Raw genomic sequence first — 23,171 nt, forward strand, 5'->3', positions numbered from 1 at the left:
TAGTCAGCATTATTGCATCTAATCCTGCCTTAGGCCTCTCCAACTCCAATGTTGTGTTCTTTATTATTCCTATACACTATATTTCCGTAAGTGTTGGTCTATTCATTCATTCATTTATCCATTCATTCATTCCTTCACCAAATATTTACTGAGCACCTGCTATGCAATGGGCATCCTGCTGCTGATGTGGGCACAAAAGACAGACAAAATCCCAGCTGTTATAGTGCTTACAAACACTTATATTTCCAATCCCCAAAAAGAGGTGATACTATCCCTCACTTAGGGTTGCTGTAGGGATTAGGGAAATGTGCCCTGGTACATAGTAAGGGCTCAATAAATGTTGGCTCCTGGCCTCCTTTACCCCCCAGAGCTGGTGGCTTTCTATTCACATATGTCGGGGAGAACTGTTGGAACCATTTCTGAGACTATGTTCTTCTAGAAAGCGACATTTCCCTGTTCTTAAAATTCATGCAACCCACATGTTATTAACCTATCTGAGCAAAAGCCCATTTTCCTGGGCTCTCTGGGCTAGACTCAGGCTCTTGCTCCCCGCTGCCTCCTCTCCTTCTCATCTTCCTCTCAATTCTAGCTAGGATCTCAGACTATACATGAGTTTCGACAAACCAATGCTTTGGGAAAGCTTTGTGCAATTTTGAGCGATGAAAAAAAATGGAGAAATAAGGGCTCCAGGCAACTGGTGTGATAGAGAAGAGAGGAAAAAGATAAGAGAAATGTGCAGCTTAGGAGGATGTTTGCACAGGCAACGAGAGAAAAATAAGTAACAAATGTCTACTTAGAGGTATTTTCCTTCAAGCGTCTGGAGCTTTTGAAGAACTGGGATAGGAGAAATCTACATTTTAGGAAATCTAGGCTGCTGTTTATGTAATTTCCACCGTGGAGGGCTTCAACTCCATCCTCGCTGACTGCGTGCTAGTCATTTCTTTGTCAGGCTCAGTTTTAGTGATTTTCATCCCCCCCCCGCCCCCCCACCAACAAGGGGGTTTAGCTGTGCAACATAGTCAATGCACTGAAGCCCAAATTGGAGATCTCTGTCACTACAGATGACATAGTTCAGAAGGGAAAAGTCACATGAAAACTGTACATTTCTTTCCACAGGCTTAGCAGAAGCTACACCCGGATTCCTGCAGCTGAACGGATGTAACCGGCATTTGGACTTTTCTATTCAGTTACCTCCTTGTGGTGAGTGAAGAGCTTGGGTGTGTGTGGGGGGGTTTATTCCTCATCAACCTTGTGACCGTGGGCAAGGTCCCCGATCTATTAGAATCTCAGTTTTCTCATCTGTGGAAAGATAACCATGACAAAATATATCCTCGGAGGTAGTTTCAGTGGGAGGGTTAAATGAGATACAATTTAGGAGTTCTTGGCATAGTATCTGGAGCATATTTACATTCTATAAATAAGGGCAAAAATTTCTTACCATCAAGACTTTTCTCGTGAAAAGGTCTGAAGCTTATACAGCAATCAAGGTAGGCAAAGTGGAATTCTATGGGCCCCAGCTTCTCGTCCTGCCACCTCTGAGACTTTGGTAAAGTCATTTCCTCCTCTGAGACTTTGTTTTCTCCCAGTTTGGTGGGGGAGAGAAATTAGGGGGAAGGTTGGAGGCTTTAAAGGCCTAAAGAGATAATAAATAATAACCTATACATAATGTACTATATGTATAATATACTCTGTAATAGCTAGCATATTATATATATATAAAATATACCATAGCATACTGCATATTATATATTACAGTTTATATAATATACACTATAACATATAAGCACTAGTTTATATGATACGTGCTCTCTTTATCATATATACTATGTAACATGAATAGCACATATATCATACATGCTATATATTATTTATATGCTATAATATATACTATATATGCTATAATATATACTGTATATAATGTAATGTATAATATATATGATATATTACACCATACAACACACACTATAATATACTACATGCTATATTGAGCATAATATATTATTAGTATAATAAATAATACACCATGTGTTACATAGATTTGTATAATATAGATACTATACTATTATAATATTATATACTATGTAATATATGCACTTTATTTAATAAGGTATGGTATGTAATGTATGCTGTATTTAAGCAACTTTTATCTTTATAATATACCATACCCACTATATATGCTATTTACTATGTAATATGTCATGTACAATATAGTAAAAATGAAAGTTTCTTGTGAACTGAAAAGCCCCAATTAATAGGAGATGTTATTAATTGGTTCCATCGAGGTGTAAATGACTGATATGGTTTATTTTATTTTTTTATTTATAATTTTTTAATGACTGACATGGCTTAAAGTGTGACCCAGACTCAGAACATTTCACATTTCACCACTGGCCCCCCACCCCCTCCAGCCCAAATATTTCTCTTGTGTCTTTACTGTTCAGTGAATGGCTCTATCCTCCTCCCAGGGTGCTCACCAAAGAGCCAGGAGTCACCGTTGCTCCCTTTCCCTTCCTCCCACTTGCACACCCTGCCACCCAGTCCTCCGACTGCCTCTGCTCGTTCTGTCTGCTCTGCCTCCAAAGTGGGGCCCAGATCCACCCACCACTGCCCCAGTTCAGGGCCGCATTGTCACCAGCCTAGACAACTCCAGTAGCCTCTTAGCCATTCTTTCCTGCTCCCTCCCTTGCCTCTTCATGATCTACCCTTCACATGGTAGCCTCACTGGTCCTTCGAGGGAGTAAATCCAATCATGATACTCCTCAGTTGAAAATGCTTGATTGCTTTTTCCATCACGTTTAGGATAAAACCCAAACTCTTTGCCCTGTAGGCCCTAACTCCTGACATTTGGCTTTGTCTGGTATTACTCCCTTGACCTACTTTGCTCACTCTACTCCTGCACCTCGATGACTGTTCAACTCTCAAATATATTGTGATAGATCCCACCTCAGGGCCTTTGCACTTGCTGCTCCCATTACCTAGAATGCCCTTTGCCCAGATATCCACATGGCCCACTCCGTCACTTCACTCAGGACTCTACTCAAATGTCACTTTAACAGGGAGGACTTTCCTGACCACCCTCTAGCATATCATGCCTGTCCCCTCACTGTATACTATCTGGCTCTCTCTATATAGAATCTACATCTATATAATCTACATCTATATAGCAGCCACATCTACAAAGTGGATATAAAATATCCCAAAGCGTGTGTGTGTGTGTGTGTGTGTGTGTGTGTGTGTGTGTGTGTATCTAGTACATCTTACATCTTCCACATGAGAGAAAGGCTCCATAACACTCCTGTGTGAGTTTTAAATCTTTTCATGGAAAAGTGTTTGGATAGTGAGAAATTCCACAGCTGCACATTCTGGAGGATTGCTATGTGCCAGGCATGTGCTGAGAAGCTTATTTCTTTATTTATTTTTCATTCTCTCTCGTGTGGCCCTCACCATCACAACAATGACTTGATGTCCGTATTATTTCAGGAGGGGAAGTCAGCTTAGAATCAATTTTATTGACATCAGCAATAATAGTAATAAGGGTTATTATATGAGTGAATGGAAGTACAACAGGTGGGCTGTTCTGAAGCTATTCTGTGTTGTATGTGAACACAAAGCATTTGGTTTTCAAGAGCGGATTGAATGGTGGACAGTCAGGCAGTCTGGGGAGGTGAGACATCCAGTTGTTCATTCCTAGAAGAATCCTTAAAGAGAGTCAAACTTGGAGGCACCAGGGTTTATTTTATTAGGAAAGGCGGCCTTTCCTCACCTCCCTATCCACAGATCCACGGCCCGAGGAATCTGAGAAATGGCTCCCCTAGTCCTTAGGCACAATCTGTTTCCATCGCGCGACAAGCATGGCTGGCATACGGGGTCTGTACCTTTCACTGCGTCGGTGATAAACCTTGAGCCAAATCAGAGTTACTGGCCTTGTGTTCTGTCGTCTGGGACCTCCCGACTTCATGTGGTGCACTCACACCCACATGCCCTTTTATTTATGACTTTTATTGAGTCTTCTGTGAAGTCATAAATTGACCAACCCTCCAGCTGGTTCGAGCCCTCATCAGGAAGCTGTCATCAAAGTGAATCACATTCTCAGTGGCTGTTCCTTCCCCAAAGGTTCATTGCAAAGGCTGGGATGTTTCCTGCAACTTGCTTAGAATATCTGTCAGCTCCTGGCAGCCCAGACTTGCTAAGCCAAGGTTCTTCTTTTTTTTTTTTTTTCCATTAAACAAAAAAAAGTGAAATAAAAGGTGAAGAAGAGGTGTCTGTATTTGGTCAGGGATTCTCTCATGTCAGTATAACATTCTGGAAAAGCTTCAATTTCTGGACCAATGTAGTAGGTGAAGTTGACATACTTTTATTTCTGGCCCAGAAATATTCTGAGTAATTCTTGTACCAGGGACTTGGGACAAGGCAGAGATCGACATATTCCTGGGGGGATCTGGGAACCAGCAACTTAAACAGAAAGTGAGATTGGGCCTTGGTCTTGGATTGGATCTGAGTGGAAGTGATTTCCCTAAAAGCAAAAGGTGCTAGAGACTCCATGACAGCTCCTCAGACACCTGTCAGGCCCTGTGTTGAGGGTACCACATGCATTATCTCATCGATCTCTCAACAATCCTCGGTTGAGTCCCTATTTTACAGAAATGGAGACTCACAGAGGTTATAGGACTATTCAACTCACTCTCGGTCACATGGATAGTAAGTGGTAGGGCCAGCATTCGAACCCAGGTCTTATCTTAACTTTATCAAAATTCATCCATTTTAATGTACAGCTCAGTGATCACTACAATCCAGTTTTAGAAATTTCCATTTGCCCTCCACAAGATCCCTTTGTGCTCATTTGAATGCAATCTGCATTTTCATCTGTAGCTCCAGGCAACCCACTAATCTTCAGTATGTCTCTGTGAATTGACTTTTTTCTGGACATTTTATACAAACGGAATCATATAATATGTGGTCTTTTCATCTGGCTTCTTTTATTTATCCAGAGGTACGTCCATGTGGTTGCAAATATTAGTAGCTCATTCATTTTTAACACCGAATAGTATTCTACTGGATGGGTATACCGCATTTGTTTATCTGCTTACCAACTGATAGACATTTGGATTATTCCCATGTCCTGGCTGTTATGAATGATTCTGCTATGACCATTCACATGCATGTTTTTGTGTGGCTGTATGCCTTCATTTAAAAAAAAAAAAATTTTTTTTGATGGTTATTTGTGAGAAAGAGAGACAGAGCACAAGAGGGGGAGGGGCAGAGAGAGAGGGAGACACAGATCTGAAGCAGGCTCCAGGCTCTGAGCTGTCAGCACAAAGCCCAATACGGGGCTGGAACCCAGGAACTGCCATATGGTGACCTGAGCTGAAGTCAGAGGCTTAACCGACGGTGCCACCCAGGTGCCCCTGCCTTCATTTTTTTAAAGGTAGATTCCTAAGAGTAGCGTTGCTGGGTTTAATGGTTCATGTTTAACTTTACAGAAAAACTACCAAGTTGGTTGTTTTTTAATGTTTATTTATTTATTTTTGAGACAGAGAGAGAGAGAGAACTCACACACAAGCAGGGGAGGGGCAGAGAGAGGGAGACACAGAATCCGAAGCAGGCTCCAGGCTCTGAGCTGTCAGCACAGAGTCCGATGTGAAACTCAAACCCACAAACCGTGACATCATGACCTGAGCTGAACTCAAACGCCCAACTGACTGAGCTACCCAGGCACCCCCAAGCTATTTTTATTTAAAGTTGTTTTTTTTTTTAAAGTTTGGTGTGCCTAGGTGACTCTTGGTTTTGGTTTCGGTTATGATCTTATGGTTTGTGGGATTAAGCCCCACATTGGGCTCTGTGCTAACAGCGTGGAGCCTGCTTTGGATTCTCTCCTCTCTCTTCCCTCTCCCCATTCATGCTCTCTCTCTCTCTCTTAAATAAATAAGCATTAAAAAAAAGGTCCAATAATTTTTTTTTTTTTTTTTAAACGTAGGCTCCATGCCCAATGTGGGACTTGAACACACACTGGGTCAAGAGTCACACCCTTGTGCCTGGGTGGCTCAGTCATTTAAGGGTCCGACTTCAGCTCAGGTCATGATTTCATGGGTTCGTGAGTTCAAGCCTAGCAGGGGGTTTGCAGCTGTCGCTTCAGATCCTCTGTCCATCCACCCCTCAGTCCCTCCCTCCCTCTCAAAAATAAATAAAATATTAAAATATTAAATAAAATATTAAAATTAAAATTAAATTAAATTAAAATTAAATTAAATTAAAATATAAAATAAAATATTAAAATATTAAAAATAAATAAAAATATTAAAAAAAAGAAAAGAATCACATGTTCCGCAGACTGAGCCAGCCAGGTACCCCCAAACTGTTTTTGAAATCACTGTGTCATTTTACACTGAATTCAGGTCCTGTGATGTTGAAGTTCATGTTCCTAATCACTGTGTTATATACACGCCTCACATTACTCCATGCCATTTATAATCTATTAATTTCAACAACCATTGCTTGATGTCTGTTCTGTGCTGGACCTTGTACTAGAAGGTAGGAATAGAGGGGTCAAAGACAGGATTTTTTCCTGCCTTCTGTGGTGTATTGGATTATTAATCACAATTCTTTTACCATATGACCTTGCGGTACACTAGGTGAGTGGAGTGGATTTCCCTACTCAAGGACTTGAGCTGTTGGAAAGGCAGTCTCCTGTGTGTGGTCATTTGGCCCCAGCTTGGCCTTATGAGTGGGTTTGAGCCTGGAACGTTTCCTTACTGCGAGAGTCAGAGTTCTCACAGTCTATGCTGGGCTTAGGGCCTTGTGAAGAAAGATCTTTCTCTGTTCCCAGATTGATATGTAGTCTTGTTCTCCTTAAGCACGTGACCAGTGGCTCTCATGCACGCCCACGGCTTTCTGTATTTCGGACCCCAATGGGAAGGTTTGGGTTCCTTCCGCTGCAGCATGAAATGGGGGTAAGTGCTGTGTTGGTGTGGAATGGATCCACTGGCCATGGCAGACTGACACATTGCACAGGCCTGGTGCTTGTGCACTAGCTCTCCTTTCTTGCTGCAAGTAAGTGCTGGACCATGCTGAGCCTTGTATGCATGCAGTCTGTTTTCAGCAAACCATGCACCGGCCTCTCCCTTGGGTGCACTTCTCTGCCTTTGAACTTTAGTTGCACTCATGTTTATATTCTATCCTGCAGCACAGTCTGACTACCCAGTGAAATGGTGAAATACTGGTTTTGGCTATGTGACCTGCTGTGGCCAATGGCACTTTAGCAGATATGATGCAAACAGACACCTCAAATGTGCCTGTGTGTTTTGCTCACCTTCTTGCACTCTTATGACCCACCATAGGAAAGCATACCCTGGGTAGCTGCTGTTCCTTCGGCCTGAGGCTCTGAACAAACATATGTGGAGCTGACCTGACAGTTTAAAGTTACGTGCAGTTTAAAGTTACGTGCAGGTCACCTGTCTCTCCTTTTCCTTGAGAAGGGAAAAGGTATTGGGTCATGTTGATTCCAGGGCTGGCCATTGGGTGGCGCTGTCAACCGAGGACAGCTTGGTTGCTGTGCTGGTTATAAATACCAGCCCTTCCATAGTCTGTACTTCTGGGGCTGGAAATTTGCACGCTATATGTCCTATGCTTCTCTGACAGCTGGCTTCCTTTTGGGGTGCACTGGCTGGAAATCAGAGGGTGGAAAAGGAGGGAAATTTCTGTAGTTGTAGCCACAGGAGAGGTGGATTAGTTCTAGACTCCAACATCCAAGGCAGAGACAGCACTTTTTGTGCAGTGCTAGCCCTGGAGGAGGTGGCCCCCCTTTGAAAACTCCAGAAGAGATTCCTCAGTATCTCCAACACTACACTGGGTGCAGGCTCACAGATCCAACCTGTTTTTATTTTTTCTTCCAAAAAATCTTTTTTTCTTTTACAGTAGGCTCCACACTCAGCATGGAGACCAATGTGGGGCTTGAATGCATGAACCTGAGATCAAGACCTGAGCTGAGATCAAGGGTCAGACACTTAACCAACTGAGCCACCCAGGCACCCAGCATTAACAGCTTCTGATGTCTGATTATCATCCTTCTTCTTTCTGCTTATCAAACCCTCCCTTTCTAACTGTTTTCCCATCCACCCCCAAACCTTTGTAATCAATTCTTTTGTTTGGAACACCTAGAGTGGTTTCTGCTTTGCTGATACTGCTTTCTGAAGCACAAGCATAGGAAACCATTGATCTTGAGTTGGGTGGAAGGAGGGGAATGACGAGAAACTGTCCACTTCTGTGTATGAGAAAAACATTGGCCAACCTTAATTCTACAGGCCAAGGAGGGCTTCCAAATTATATTCGTGAATTCTTTTTCTTCTTACTGTTTTATATCATGATGCATTGAACAAAGATAGTCCATGATTGGATACCGCTAATCGATACTATGCCCTCTCTTGTGACTTTTCTTTCTCGTTTGTCCTGAAGATAGGCTGAAATGAACCAGTGATACACTGAGTTAGTTTCATTGAACATCATTCCTGGAACTCTGCTTCTTTCTCTTCTGCCTTGACCTCCCACAGGAATTTAGTGACTCCAAGAGGCAGGCCAGCTAAGTGCGAAGCTACTCTGCTCACAAAATGGTGATCTTCCTCCTTTAGTTCTCCAGCCTGCCCCAGCTTACCTCTTTCTCAGAATCCGTGTGGTCCCTTTTATTGAAGCCCATCAGGGTCCAGTTTTACAGACGATGTCAGGAGGAGTGATTGGGACTGGAGGAAAAGGTACCCAGGCACAGTTGCTAAAATGTCTCCTGAGGTCTGCAACAGCCCCCAAGGTCTCTGTTGATTACTTTAAGCAAAGCTCTTCAGTTTCTCTGTGGGGAACTTCTCTCTAAGTGACTACAATCAGGTTAGGCAGGTGACTGAGGAAACAAGGCTGAACAATGGGTTTTCCGTTCAAGTTAGTTCATATCAGCAAGAAGCCCTAAATCTGGGTTTTTTTCAGCCTCACTTGGAGATGAAGGAAAGAGTTTAGTCACCCTGCTGTGGAAAAAATAGGCCATTATTGTCAAAAGAAGGGACCTGTCCTAGATTTGAGAGATGCATGTTGTCCTGGATGGTTTCTAGATCTCAGTGGGATGGCCTGTTGATATCAGCTCCCCCCTGTACCTAAGAAGGATATGAACGTGAAGGTGAATTCTTTGTGGAGCCAGACACCCAGGATCTGATATCTGAAGCTGTCGGCATCATGTCAGCTTATCTACTTTTCCCAACTCCCCACTAGAGAAATCCTGTTTCCTTTCAAGCGTACGTCACGCTGATTTCATTTCAGTCACAAAACCAGCCTGGTCCTTATCACACTGGCTCAGAAGCATCTGTAGAAGGACTCCTTCCTGGAACCAGGCAATCAGCGTTCAAGTGCCAGCTGGACCTCACCAGAGTCATGTGCCTTTGGGAAAGTTGTCCTACCTCTGAGAACCTCAGTTACTCCACCTGCAAGATGGGGGTGGTGCGAAAGCCTGTGCTACTTACCTCGCAGAGTTGTGGTGACTGTCAGAGTGGATGATGTAATGTCAGTGTAGGGAAAAATGTAGTCCTCAGCTGTCTGGGTTTGTGCCTGTTCTCTCACACATCAGAAATTGCGTCAGCACTCAAGATACAGGTGACATTTTATGTACCACTATTCATTTGTAGCTCCTGACCATTTGGTTGATGCTTGGATATCAGCTGGCTTGTTAATGCCCTGACCGAAGTCTCATCTGTTCGTATGACAAAGATCTTCCATGTTCTCAGCTACTGCTTCTCAAACTTTTCATGTACACGAGTCACCAGGGATATTGTTAAAATGCAGATTCTGATTCAGTGGGTCTGAGGGGGAGGGGCAGAGATATTGCATTTCCCATAGACTGCTGGGCGATACCCACACTGCTGGTGTAAAGATCACATTTGGAGTAGCAAGAGTCTGAGAAATGTCTCTCCTTTGCACTCGCTTGATGTGATGCCACACCTGTATTTACCTGTTTCAAGTTCAAATCCACCTTCTACAGTCTTGAATAAGCTAACACCTCAACAGAAATCATACAGAAATTACAGTAACCACAAGTACCCCAGCTGTAGGGAAGAAACAATAACGTCTGCCTAAGGACCGAAACTTGGTAGTGAAGGGTTTGTGGCGCACCATTGGCTGTAAGCTGCCCGGCACTAAGGGAAGCTCTTGTGTTGGTCAGAGCAGAGTTGGCCATTTCCCTTGTCCCTTTATGAGCAAAAGCTTGAGTGCCTGCACATTTTTGCCTTCCTGGATGTTGCCGACCCCCAATACATGTCTGATGAGCTAAAAGGGTTTTGAGTGAGTAGGAAATTAAGCAGTCTTCCCCCTCCGCCAGTTGGAGGTCTGTCTGTTGCTCCAAACCTCAGAAAAATCAATGATACCTTCATCAGAACCTCCTCTCCCCCACACTGTTTCATTTCTTTCCACATATAGCCAAACTGGCCACCCAACAGTGAACATCCACCCCTCTTGTCCTGTAAGTTCAGATTTATAAGGGCAGGGCAGAGAGATGCGTCAGGCTCTGGCAGTTGGTATTTCCTGTAGCCCTGAAATAACCACTTTTATTCTCATGGCCCATATTGAAATACAAATCTCCCGCTATTCATTTAGAGGAAACAAGTGGCACCCATCAATTTTGCACACTTGCACCTGTGCTTTCCCCATCCCCCAGAGCAATGGTCTTCCACAGTGACCGAGTCCTTTTGGCATGAATAAGTCTAGTGTCAAAGCATGGTGTGGCTCAAAAAACCCATGCACCAAAAGATATAAAATATTTTATTGTGTTTTTACATTATGAAGCACTGGGGAGTGTAAGAATCTTTCTTCCTTTGATCTTTTTTTCGCTTTCCTCTCCTCTTTTCTCCCTCCCTCCCTTCCTTCTTTTCACCTATATCTACCTTTCTGTGTAACATCTATGTGTTGGAGATTAGAAGAATAACCAGAAAGAGAGAAGGGGGAAAAAGGATTCAAATAAAGGAAAATGGAAGGTAAATAGATTTCATAATTTTTGAAGGTTATGAGTGTCAAGATTTCAGGCTTTTCTTTTGCTCCCCACAAAACAAGCAAGCAGGCAAATAAAGAAACCCTGCAGGGACTGACACAAGATGAACAAAGTTTTAGAAGCTTTTCCTCAGAAAAAAAAGCCATGCTGATTTACAAGGAGAGTATCTGTTGCGAGGATTTGGAAGGAGATGAAAATGTATCACTAGCCATCTAGACGTTTGTCAAAACAACTGAATTCTATGAAGTGGAAAGGATGCACGAAAGAACCAATATTAGGGAAGGAAGTTTGAAATGGGCTCTGTTGTGTCAGAATTTTTCTACAAAGACAGGGAAGCTTTCAACTGTGTGGGACAAAGGCTCTCACTAAATGAGAAACCAACAGACCTTGTAGAGGGGTGTTTAATTTCACCTTGAAGGTCACTTGGCTTTGTCAACTCCGGACATGTGGTCAAACCCGCTTCTGCTCAAACATGTCAGTATTTTTCTTCAGCATCCTCCCTGGGTCCCGGGGCATGTGTCTACTTTAGGGATTTAGTGCCCACCTCTCGGATATGGGGAGAGGTGCACTACACCTTGATCTACAGTCCTGCCGTGACTGTTTACAGATGGGAGAGGTAATTCCCCCAAGAGAGAAAGGGGTGCTGTTATCAGAAGAATGAGGAATGGATGCTGCTCATCTGAAAACAACAAATACTTCCTGTACTTGGGAGGTGATACTTGATTCCAATTTTGCATTCAGCCTCTGTTGATGGCACAGGTTCCCAGATGACTCTGGGCCTGACTTCCCATGTTGTGCCTTTGTCCTACTGAAGCATTACATCCCAGTAGCAATGAGTGCTTCTAATGCTCAGATCTTGGTTCCTAAATAGCATTGTCCACAAAAAGTTACCAGAGCTCCTTGGAGAAATGGATGATCGTAGGGTCATGGCAGGAAAGGTCGAGGTATACCTGAAACATCTTTTGTTCATCAGAAAATATGGAGTGCTGAAAAAAATGATGGAGGCATGTCATAATAATCCAGGAGCCAGCCCAAAGCCAGATCCCACTGGCCAAATCTGGGATAATCTGAGCATCAAAATCACTAATGGTAGTTATGGAGTATATATAACACATGGGATTAAAGAAGAATCCACGAGTTCATGTTGATATTAAGAAAGAAAAAGATGAGGGAGGGAGAGGGGAAAGAGCCGAAGGACATCAGGTAATGAATGTAGAAGAAATGACGAGTTTACCAACTCACATTTTGCAACCACCCTGGAAATACTCGATTAAAGCAGGAATCAGCAACCTAGGCAGAAACCATTAGGTGAATTATTCTGGAGAAGAGTGTAATACCAGTCTCAAGATATCTCCCCACGGATTACTGATTAATTCACAGTAAAGGCACCCTGGGAATGGAGAACTGTGCGGGCACCACCTTAGCTGAGTCATCAAACTTATCATCATGTGCCTCCTGATATGAACACTGAGCATGTCACAGAAATACCTATGCGGTATTCTTGCCCAAATTATCACCATGAGGAGACAATCCAATAAATCCAAGTTGAGGGGCATTGTGCAAAACAACTGGCCTGGACTTCTCAAAAATATTAACGTCCTAAAAATAAGCAAGCAAAAAACAAACAAACACATTTGAGAGCTGTTCTAGATGAAAGGAGAATAAAAGGGAAAGCACAATGAAATGTGATATGCGAACTTTGATTGGGTCCTGGCCTGCCCCCCACCCCCCAAAAAATCCCACTCTAAAGGACATTACAGGGACAACTGGGAAAATTTGAATATGGATGGATTATTAGATAATTCTAGATAATAGTAGTATTATCTGGAAATAGTAGAATTACATTGATAGTAGATCTCCAGAGTGTGGTAATTAAGCTATAATTTTATAGCTCAACGTCCTTACTCTTAGGAAATACATGACAAGCTCTGTAGGATTGAACTACCTGCAGTTTACTCTCAAACGGTTCAGCACTATATATATATATATATATATATATATATATATATATATATATATATATGGCAAAATGTTAACAACTCATCACATCTAAATTTTGGATGTATGTTTTCTTCTTGTTGGACCTTTCTTACAACTCTATCATAGATACGAAGCTTTTTTTTTAAAAAGGTATTTTTTAAAATATTTATTTTGAGAGAGAGGGAGAGACAGAGCGTGAGCAGGGAAGGGGCAGAGAAAGAGGGAGACAGAGAATCCGAAGAAGGCTCCATGCTCTGAGCTGGTAGCACAGGGCCCAAAATGGGGCTCGGACCCACAAACGGTGAGATCATAACCTGAGTCCAAGTCAGACGCTTAACTGACTGAGCCACCCAGGTGCCCTCATAAATGTGAAGTTTTTAAATGTCAAAAGTTGGGTAAGAGTGCATCTGTGGGGTCCCAGTCTTGGCAAGGATGTTGGGTTCACTCTCAGCCTTCTGGGCCCTCCTCTTTGTCTGCACAGCACAGCACTGGTGACAGTTGCTTTTTCAGATTTTCACGGTAAAAGGTGTTGGCATCCTCAGCCATTGACCAAACCATGTTCCAAGGATGTATTTCCAAGTCCAGCTGGAGAGAGAAATGGACATATCGGGAAGATGGGTCTTGAAATGGCTGGCAGTAAATTTATGGGCTTGTGCCCTAAGGGCTGTCTTCAGGGCTTGCCAAGTGAGCTCTCTGAATAGTGAAGATTAGTCCCAGAATTTCAAGTCAATTTATGTCAGTTAAGTGGGGACCCCAGAAACCTCAAAAGAAAAAACTGACAGATTTGACCATATACCAATTAAAATTTCTGAGGCATTAGGCAGGGTGAACTCTAAATAATGAGAACTCATGGCAGAGTTACTGTCCCTAATACTCATAGTTACTGCCAGCTGATTTAAAACAAAAACACCCCAATAGGAAATTAGGCAAGAGGAGGTAAACAGGCAAGTCACAATGCAGGATGTGCAAATGACCAATAAAAATCTGAAGCTATATGCAACTTTCCTGTGTTTAAAGATTTTTCATTTGACTTTTAAATGAAATACAATTATATATTCATCAGATTGGAAAAAGTTATTAAAACAGTTGATGTTATCTACAATGGGAAAGGAAATAATGTTTTATATACTGCTGGTGTGACAGTAAATCACAACATTTTTAGGAAAGGCATTTTCTGTTAAAATTTTAATTTTTTTTAATGTTTATTTATTTTGGAGACAGAGAGAGACAGAGCATGAACGGGGGAGGGTCAGAGAGAGGGACACACAGAATCTGAAACAGGCTCCACGCTCTGAGCTGTCAGCACAGAGCCCAACGCGAGGCTCGAACTCCTGGACCGTGAGATCATGACCTGAGCCGAAGTCAGATGCTTAACCGACTGAGCCACCCAGGCACCCCTCTGTTAAAATTTTAAAAAGAGCACATGCTTTGATACAGAAGTTACACTTTGAGGAATCCATACTATAAGGAACAAAGGCATCGGTAGCTAAGGATATGTGTTAGTAGCTAAGGATATGTTGTATATGAATTCTCCTAATAGCTCTAGAAGGCAACAATAGGACCAACCTGAATTGGAGACCACCTGAATGTCTATTAACAGAGGAATGGTTGATGAATGAATGGCTCATTCATTTACTTGCTGTATATATTTTAAGCATCTACTATATGCTAGGCATAATTCTAGATACTGGGGATAGGGCAGTGAATAATACAGATTTTGTCCCTTTATCATGAAGCTTAGTGTGTGTGTGTGTGTGTGTGTGTGTGTGTGTGTGTGCGCGCGTGTGTGTGTAGCAAGGGAAAGACAATAAATAAGAGAAAAAATAAGGAAGATAATCTCAAATAATGATACATGTTACAAACAAAATAAAAGGAGGATAATGAGTTAGAGAGTGGCTGGATGGGGGTCGCATTTGAATAAGGTGGTCATGGATGCCTCTCTGAGGAGGTGATATTTGAACAGAGACCTGAATGATGGCAGGGAGCCAGGTCTGGGAACATCTTGATGAAAAGTGTGCCAGGCAGAGGGAATAGCAAATGTAAATGGGCAGGAATAAGTGATCAAGGAGTAAAAAAGACCAGTGTGGCTGGAGCCTCGTGGGAGAGGAGGAGAGTGATATGATGTGAGATAAGAGAAGGTGGGGCGATCACATAGGGCTTTGAGGCCATGAAAGGAGTTTCATTTTCATTTTAGTACATGTAATAGGAGTTCAGATTTTAACACACAACACTCAAAATTATGTACCTGTATCTGTATAACTATTTTACCTTTATCTACCCATCTATATCTCTATGTATCTGTATCTGTCTATACCTGTAGCCATGGCTATAGCTATATCCACTTTACTGTCTAATGCTATTTAAATTCACTTATTGGAAAACTTGTGTTTTTGCAACAACTTGGCTATATATGTTTACTTATTTTATTTTATTTTTATTTTTTTAAAGTTTATTTATTTTGAGAGAGAGACAGAGAGAGTGCGTGGGGGAGGCGCAGAGAGAGAGAGGGAGAGAGAAAATTCCAAGCAGGCTCCGCACTCTCAGTGCAGAGCCTGATGCGGGGCTCAAAGTCACAAACTGTGAGATCATGACCTGAGCCGAAACCAAGAGTTGAACGCTTAACCACCTGAGCCACCTAGGTGCCCCTACATTTACTTTTTAACTTGCAAGTTTTATGAAACCTAAAAATGCATCAAGTATTTCCAATGAAAATTTAACATCTGAATTGCGATGTGTTGCCTATGTAAAGTACACACTGGGTTAAGAAAAAAAATGAATATAAAATATCTCAATAATAATTATAAAATATTGATTACATGTTAAAATGATAATTAAAATAATTAATAATAATAATTAAAAATATACTTAACTTCTTATGTATCTTTTTAGAGTAACAGCTTAATTGATATATAATTCATACATAATTCACCATTTGGAGTGTACAGTCTGATTTTTAGTATATTCACAGTTGTGTAACCATCACTACAATCAATTCTAGAACAGTTCCATCCCTAAAATGAAACTCCCAAGCCCATTAATAATTGCTCATCGTTGTCCCCAACCCTCCTGGCCCTAGGAGACCACTAACCCACTTTCTATCTTTATGGATTGGTCTTTTCTGGATATGTCATATAAATGGCATCATATAATATGTAGTCTTGTGTGTGGTTTCTTTCACTTAACATAATGTTTTCAAGGTTCATCTGCATTGTAGCATGGATCAGTACTCCATTCCTTTTTGTTGTGGAATAATATTCTATTATGTACTACAGTTTGTTGATGGACATTTGGTTTGTTTTCACTTTTTGGCTCTAGTGAATGATGCTGATAGAACATTTGTATACATGTTTTGTGTGGACCATGATTTGATTTCTCCTGGGTATATATGGAGGAGCGGAATTGCTGAGTTGCTTTTTTTTTTTTTTTTTTTTTTTTTACTTTATTGGTTGCAAGACAATTTAAAATTACAATTGTGGCTTGCATTATTTCTTTTGCACAGTGCTGGTCTAACCACATCAAATTTCCTCAGGAGACCCCATTCTGCTGAGTAAAGGGAAAATATTTAAATGTGCCAATTAGAAGTATCTGTCTCTTCCAGTTTCAAAAAGTTTGGTTTTTTTTTTTTTTTTTTCCTACGTAAAACAATATTTTTCAGGTAAATATTCAGCTGGTTTAAAAATCCATTTCCCTTTTGGAACCATTTCTCTTTCTTGTCCTACCTGCTTCCAAAGATGGTATTCCAGAGAGAGCTTGGGAAGAGGCCAGTGTTCCCACTTTCTCCTTGGGGTCTTCATTAGTGCTGGGAAGTATGGTTGATTTGGTCTTGGCCCTGGGGATCTGGGAGGCTTGTCCATGAGGAGTGGTGGAAGAAGCCTCCAGGAGGAGAAGTGTCCGGCCTCTGCTTAACTCAGTGTGTCTCTCGCCATTTACCCTTAGCTCTGGTGCCTCCATGTTGACTCAGGGACAAGTCACAAGGTTTCTCCAGCCAACCCCCTGCCTACATGCCTCCCTTAGACCTTTCCAAACTCATGCAACTTTAGCACCATGCTAAAATGGAAAACTGTTCTAGGGGATGAGAATGTTCTCAAAATAATACACCTGAGAGGTCAGAAGCAAGTCTTCCTGTGCTGGTGATTCCCCAGAATTATCTGGACATTTCCATCCCTTCTTCCTTTCCTTTCTAAGGAAGAAGCCAGGCGATTTCACTGGATTTGGCAAGATTCTTGGAGACCTGGATTTTAAAAATTATAAATAATGTGTTTTTAGTTATCCAGGTATATACATTGTTACATATGTAATAAGCGTAATCAGCAAACTGTACACTTAATATGGGTGCATTTTATTCTATACAAATTGTGTCTCACTAAAATTGAGTTAAGGAGAGAACAAGTCAGATTTATATACGTTACACTAGGAAGATATTTATGATACAGCGTTGCGATATATTTTATTTATTTATTTTTAATGTTTATTTTTGAGTGAGAAAGAGACAGAGAGTGAGTGGGGGAGGGGCAGAGAGAGAGAAACACAGAATCCGAAGCAGGCTCCAGGCTCTAAGCCATCAGCACAGAGCCTGATGCGGGACTTGAACCCATAAACCGTCAGATCATGAACTGAGCTGAAGTCTGATGCTTAACTGACTGAGCCACACAGGCACCCTGATTTTTGCATGAAAAGAGTGAGCTGCAGAGCAGTGAGTAAAGATAACATTTTTGTGAGGCTCCTGGGTGGCTCAGTTGGTTCAGTTGGATCATGGCTCAGGTCATGATCTCACGGTTCGTGGCTTCAAGCCCCACATCAGGCTCTATGCTGACAGCTCAGAGCTTGGAGCCTGCTTAGGATTGTGTCTCCTTCTCTCTCTGCCCTTCCCCCACTCATGCTCTGTCTGTCTCTCTCTCAAAAACAATAAATAAACATTAAAAAATATTTAAAGTAAAAAAAGATAACATTTTTGTAGTTAAAAAAAGGGGGAAAGCCACATATACTTTTTGTATTTCTAATATAAACACAGAAAGATTGTGGAAAATAACACAGTCTGCTTCCTCAGGAAGGGATTGGCTGGAGGGCGGAGGTGGGAGAAGGGTATTATGTTTTTCTTTGTGCTTCTCTCTACTGTTTGACTAGTCCTAACGAGCATACCGGATAAATGTTATTTTTTGATTAAAAAACACAATGGAGAGAAAATAATAACCATGATGATAGCAACAACAAGAAAAGACTCCAGTTAACCTTGATAATTGTTGCTTGGTTCTAGACAAAGTTACCACAGGGTGTTTCATTGAAAAAAATCCTGTCCAAATTTTTATTCTGCTTTGAAATCTTTGTGTTTTGACTAGTTACTTCTGGTGTGTCCTCTCATTGCACCTTGAACACTCATTTTTTAATAGCCTTTATCCAGCTGTCTGTTTTTTTTTTTTTTTTAATTTTTTTTTCAACGTTTATTTATTTTTGGGACAGAGAGAGACAGAGCATGAACGGGGGAGGGGCAGAGAGAGAGGGAGACACAGAATCGGAAACAGGCTCTAGGCTCTGAGCCATCAGCCCAGAGCCTGATGCGGGGCTCGAACTCACAGACAGCGAGATCGTGACCTGGCTGAAGTCGGACGCTTAACCGACTGCGCCACCCAGGTGCCCCCAGCTGTCTGTTTTTAAAGGAAACTTCAAACTTTATCTGGATTTCCCGAGTTTTTCCACTAATGTCCAGGATCCCATGCAGGATGCCACATTGCATTTCTTTTATTTTTTCCCCAGATTTATTGAGATAACATTGATATATAATATTATAAAAGTTTAAGGTGTACAACGAATGACTTGAAATGCATATATATTGTGAAATGTTTACCACAATAATGTTAGTTAATAGCTCCCTCACCTCACGTAATTACCAGGCAAGAACATTAAAACCCTACTCTGAAATTTCAATTACGCAATACAGTATTGTCAACTATAGTAAGTTAGATCCCCAGAACTCATGCCTCTTAAAACAGAAAGTTTAGGTCCATAGGGGTGCCTGGGTGGCTCAGTGGGTTAAGCATCCAACTTCAGCCCAGGTCATGATCTCACGGTTTGTGGGATCGAGTCCCACGTTGGGCTCTGTGCTGATAGCTCAGAGCCTGGAGCCTGCTTTGGATTCTGTGTCTCCCTCTCTCTCTGCCCCTCCCCTGCTTGCACTCTGTCTCTCTCTCTCTCAAAAATAAAACATTAAAAAATTTTTTATTTTATTTATTTATTTATTTATTTATTTATTTATTTATTTATTTATAAATGTTTAGCTTTATTTTCGAGACAGAGAGAAACAGAGCATGAGCAGGGGAGGGGCAGAGAGAGAGGAAGACACAGACTCCAAAGCAGGCTCCAGGCTCTGAGCTGTCAGCACAGAGCCCGATGTGGGGATCAAACTTGTCAACTTCGAGATCATGACCTGAGCTGAAGTTGGATGCTCAACCGACTGAGCCACCCAGGCACCCCCAATTTTTTTTTTAAAAGAAAGTTTATGTCCTTTGACCAACATCTCCCCCTCTCCCTCCTTCCCCGGCTCCTGGCAACCACCATTCTACTCTCTGTTTTTATTAGTTCAATGTTTTTATACCCCATGTGTGAGATCATACAGTATTTGTCTTTGTCTGACTTATTTTACCTAGCCACTCATGCTCAAGTTCCATCCATGCTGTCACAAATGGTAGGATTTCCTTTTTTAGTGGCTGAATAATATTGCACACTATGTAGGTACCATATTTTCTATGTCCATTCATCCACTGATGGACACTGAGGTTATTCCCACCACATTGCATTTAGTCCTCATACATCCTTAGTTTCCTCCGGACTGTGACGGTTTCTCATTCTTTCCTTGGCTTTTAATGAACTTGATGGTTTTGAGGAGGACTGATTAGGTATTTTGTCAATGTGTCTCACTTTGGGTTTATCTGAACCTTACCTCACACATTTTAGACTAAGTAATGGATTTATGGGAAGAACAGCCCGGAGGTATATGTCACCAATATGATTTATCAAGAGCGATGCTTCTCTTGATCATGTAGTTAAGGTGGAGTCTCCCAGGTTCTGCACTGCATGGTTACCACGCTCTCTGTTCATACTCAAGCTGTCCTCCATGATTGTTAGAAGCCAGTTACTAAGTCCAGCCACATTCCAGGGAGTGAAATTGGAGGTTGGGAGGGTGGGGATCTATAGATATTAGTTGGAATTCTTCTGTACAGAAGATTTGAACCTTTTCCCTCCATGTGTTAATTTATTCAGCCATTTGTTTACACAAGCATGGACTCCTATATATTTATTTGGTACTTTGGGTTATAATCCAATCCTGCATTATTTATTTTGTCGCTCACATTGTTCCAGCTTTGGCCACCGGGGGGCTCTTAAGGATGGGCTTCCCTTGGGCTGCCCCCTCCTTTTTGTGAGCACTTCCTTACTTTTTGTCGCTATTAAGATGCTCCAGGCTCATCTTGTATTTTCCCCACCCAGCCTCAGAATCAGCCATTTCTCTGAGGAGCCCTGGTTCCTTGTATAGGAAAATAGTATTAAGAAACAAAGACCTGCTGGGCGCCTGGGTGGCTCAGTCGGTTGAGCATCCATCTTTGGCTCAGTTCATGGTCCCATGGTTTGTGGGTTTGAGCCCCTTGTTGGGCTCTGTGCTGACAGCTCAGAGCCTGGAGCTTGCTTCAGATTCTGTCTGTCTGTCTCTCTCTCTCTTTCTCTCTCTCTCAAAAATAAATAAACATTAAAAAAATTAACAAAGAAAAAAACAGAATAAAGAAAATAATAAGACCGGTAGCTAGATGAAAGACTTTATTTTTAGTGCTTTATCTGCCCATCCATTCTCCCCATTAGGCTCTAAGCCTCCCATTGGGTGGCAGTTTTGCTGACTTTCTCACCATATTATCTCGTATATCTAAAGTCTGTTATTTGTTGAATGAATGAAGTTTATCAGAATACATCTTCACTTTCTCTTTCATTCTTTCTCTATTGTCACTAAACTTACTTCCCTGCAATGCTGTCATACAGCTAGATCAAGAAAACATGTAATGTCTTAACTTTCTGTCACCAATTGACTGATATCCCATAGAATAAAGACATGTGTATGTAATGCATTCATTGAGTATGGACCACCACGCCTGCATTTTGCCAGCAGTCACCCAAAGTCGATGCATATTTGCAATTCAAGGTCACTTCTTTTTATTCCTGGCCAGGGATTTGAAGAGGAAAGATACATTGTTTCTCTCTTTTGCAGCTCTTTTCTTTCCACTCATTTCCATATGTCAAAATTGGACTGGTGCCTCACATTGCCTTTCTGTCTCACTGTCTAAACCAAACTGTCTCTGAGTCCCTAGAGTGCCGCATTTATACTCACGCCGTGCTATTTGCATTTTATTAGTTGTACTTACTCATATATGTCATGATGCTCCTAGAAGACTGTAAGTTGATTGCAGGCAGGGTCCATATCAGATTCAACTTCTTGCCTACAAACAACAACAAGGAATCAGCTATTCAGAGGGAATTGGAAATTTTAAAAATCAATGCAATTTTTAACCTGTGTTATCTATCATACTGTCTAATTGCTAAACTCCAGGAGGAAAAAACAAAAGCAAATAAATTAGTTGATTAAAAGGAATGGGAAACTATAAAAATTAAATTCTAGCTATAAAATTACAAGTGATCTCTATGCGGAAGGTAGCTAAAAACAAATCTAACATTACAATGAAATTCCTTTCTCATTCTTAACCCCTCAGATTTTGTCAATAATAGTCAATAGCGTCTGGCACTGAAGAGGGTATGGTAAAAAAGTTTATATATATATATATATATATATATATATATATATATATATATATATATATATATATGTGTGTGTGTGTGTGTGTGTGTGTGTGTGTGTGTGTGTGTACACACACACACACACACACACACACAGTCTGACCTAGAGTTAGAAAAGATAGACATGTAAGAAAATTTATGACACTGTTGTTTGTAACAAGGAAAAATAAAACAAATTGGAAGTAACCTGAATGTCCATCAACAGCAAATGACTGGATAAAGTTTGGTATATCTATACTATGGAATGTTGTACAGCTGTTAAAAACAGATAAGATCTTAGCTGTTTTCCTGGAGAGATGTCCATGGTGTGCTGTAAAGTGAGAAAAGGAAGGCATAGAGTGATGAGGAGCAGAGCTCTTGCATGAACAGCACCCACTGTGGGCCAGGATGGACAAGGAGACAAGTGCAGGAAGGGACCAGCCAGCTGGCTGGGGGCAGAGGTTCCAATTGCCCCACGGGGAGACCAGGTAGCCTCTCATGCAGGAAAGGACACACTCACCTTGTATCTCAGCTTATTCAAGCTGCTAAAAGAGAATGCCATAAACTGGGTAGCTTGTAAACAATAGAAATTTATTTCTCAAAGTTCTGGAGTCTGGGATGTGTAAGATCAAAGTGCCGGCAGATTTGGGGTCTGGTGAGCCTTCTTCCTGATTCATAGGTTGTAGTCCTCTTGTGTGTCCTCCCATGGTAGAATAGGGAAGGGAGCTCTCTGGGGTCTCTTTTATAAGGGCGCTAATCCTGTTTTTGAGGGCTCCACCTTCATTTCATCATCAGTTTCCAAAGGCCCCACTTCCAAATACCATCACCCTTGGAGGTTATGATTTCAACATATGAATTTGGGTGGGGATGTAATCATTCAGCCTAGTGCACCTTGCAGTGGCCATGATCCGTTAGTCTCATCAGTTCCCATATGAAGGTAACATTTATATCTGGTGTTTCAGAGGTCTTGGGTGTCATTTGGGGATTTCCCGGTGGGTTGCTGACGTCATCATGACATCTGGAATTTAGATGAGGGAGAACCAATTTATGTTGATTAATTTTTTTTGTTTGTAGTATTTGAAAATTCTGAGCTTTATCTTTTAGAGAGGGGGATTAAAAGGATGAGCATCAGCCTTCCCCTTTTTACTTAATGAGAAAGTGTTTTTAGAGCATTTAAATGCCATTTATATCCATTCAAATGGACAACACATGTCAGAAAAGGTGCTCACACCCACCAGTGTCATTTTGTAAATGTAAATGTAAATGTACATTAAAGTAACAATTAAAGTTACTTTAATGTAAATTAAAGTAACAATAAGATGAATGGGGGGGGAGAACATGGATAAGATTTCTTATATCTACTACCGATGGGGAA

General features: G+C 41.4%; 1 long non-coding RNA gene across 2 annotated transcripts in view; it reads left to right on the top strand.

Moving 5' to 3' along the window:
- Positions 1-1,110: 1,110 nt before the first annotated feature.
- LOC123588856 overlaps positions 1,111-23,171 on the top strand; it is a 101,612-nt gene continuing 79,551 nt past the window's right edge. For both annotated transcript variants that reach the window (XR_006708040.1, XR_006708041.1), the window contains exon 1: positions 1,111-1,200. This is a non-coding gene — a long non-coding RNA (uncharacterized LOC123588856). The remainder of the gene's footprint in view (positions 1,201-23,171) is intronic.

This window comes from Leopardus geoffroyi, chromosome E3, assembly GCF_018350155.1.
Source record: "Leopardus geoffroyi isolate Oge1 chromosome E3, O.geoffroyi_Oge1_pat1.0, whole genome shotgun sequence".
Taxonomy (NCBI): domain Eukaryota; kingdom Metazoa; phylum Chordata; class Mammalia; order Carnivora; family Felidae; genus Leopardus; species Leopardus geoffroyi.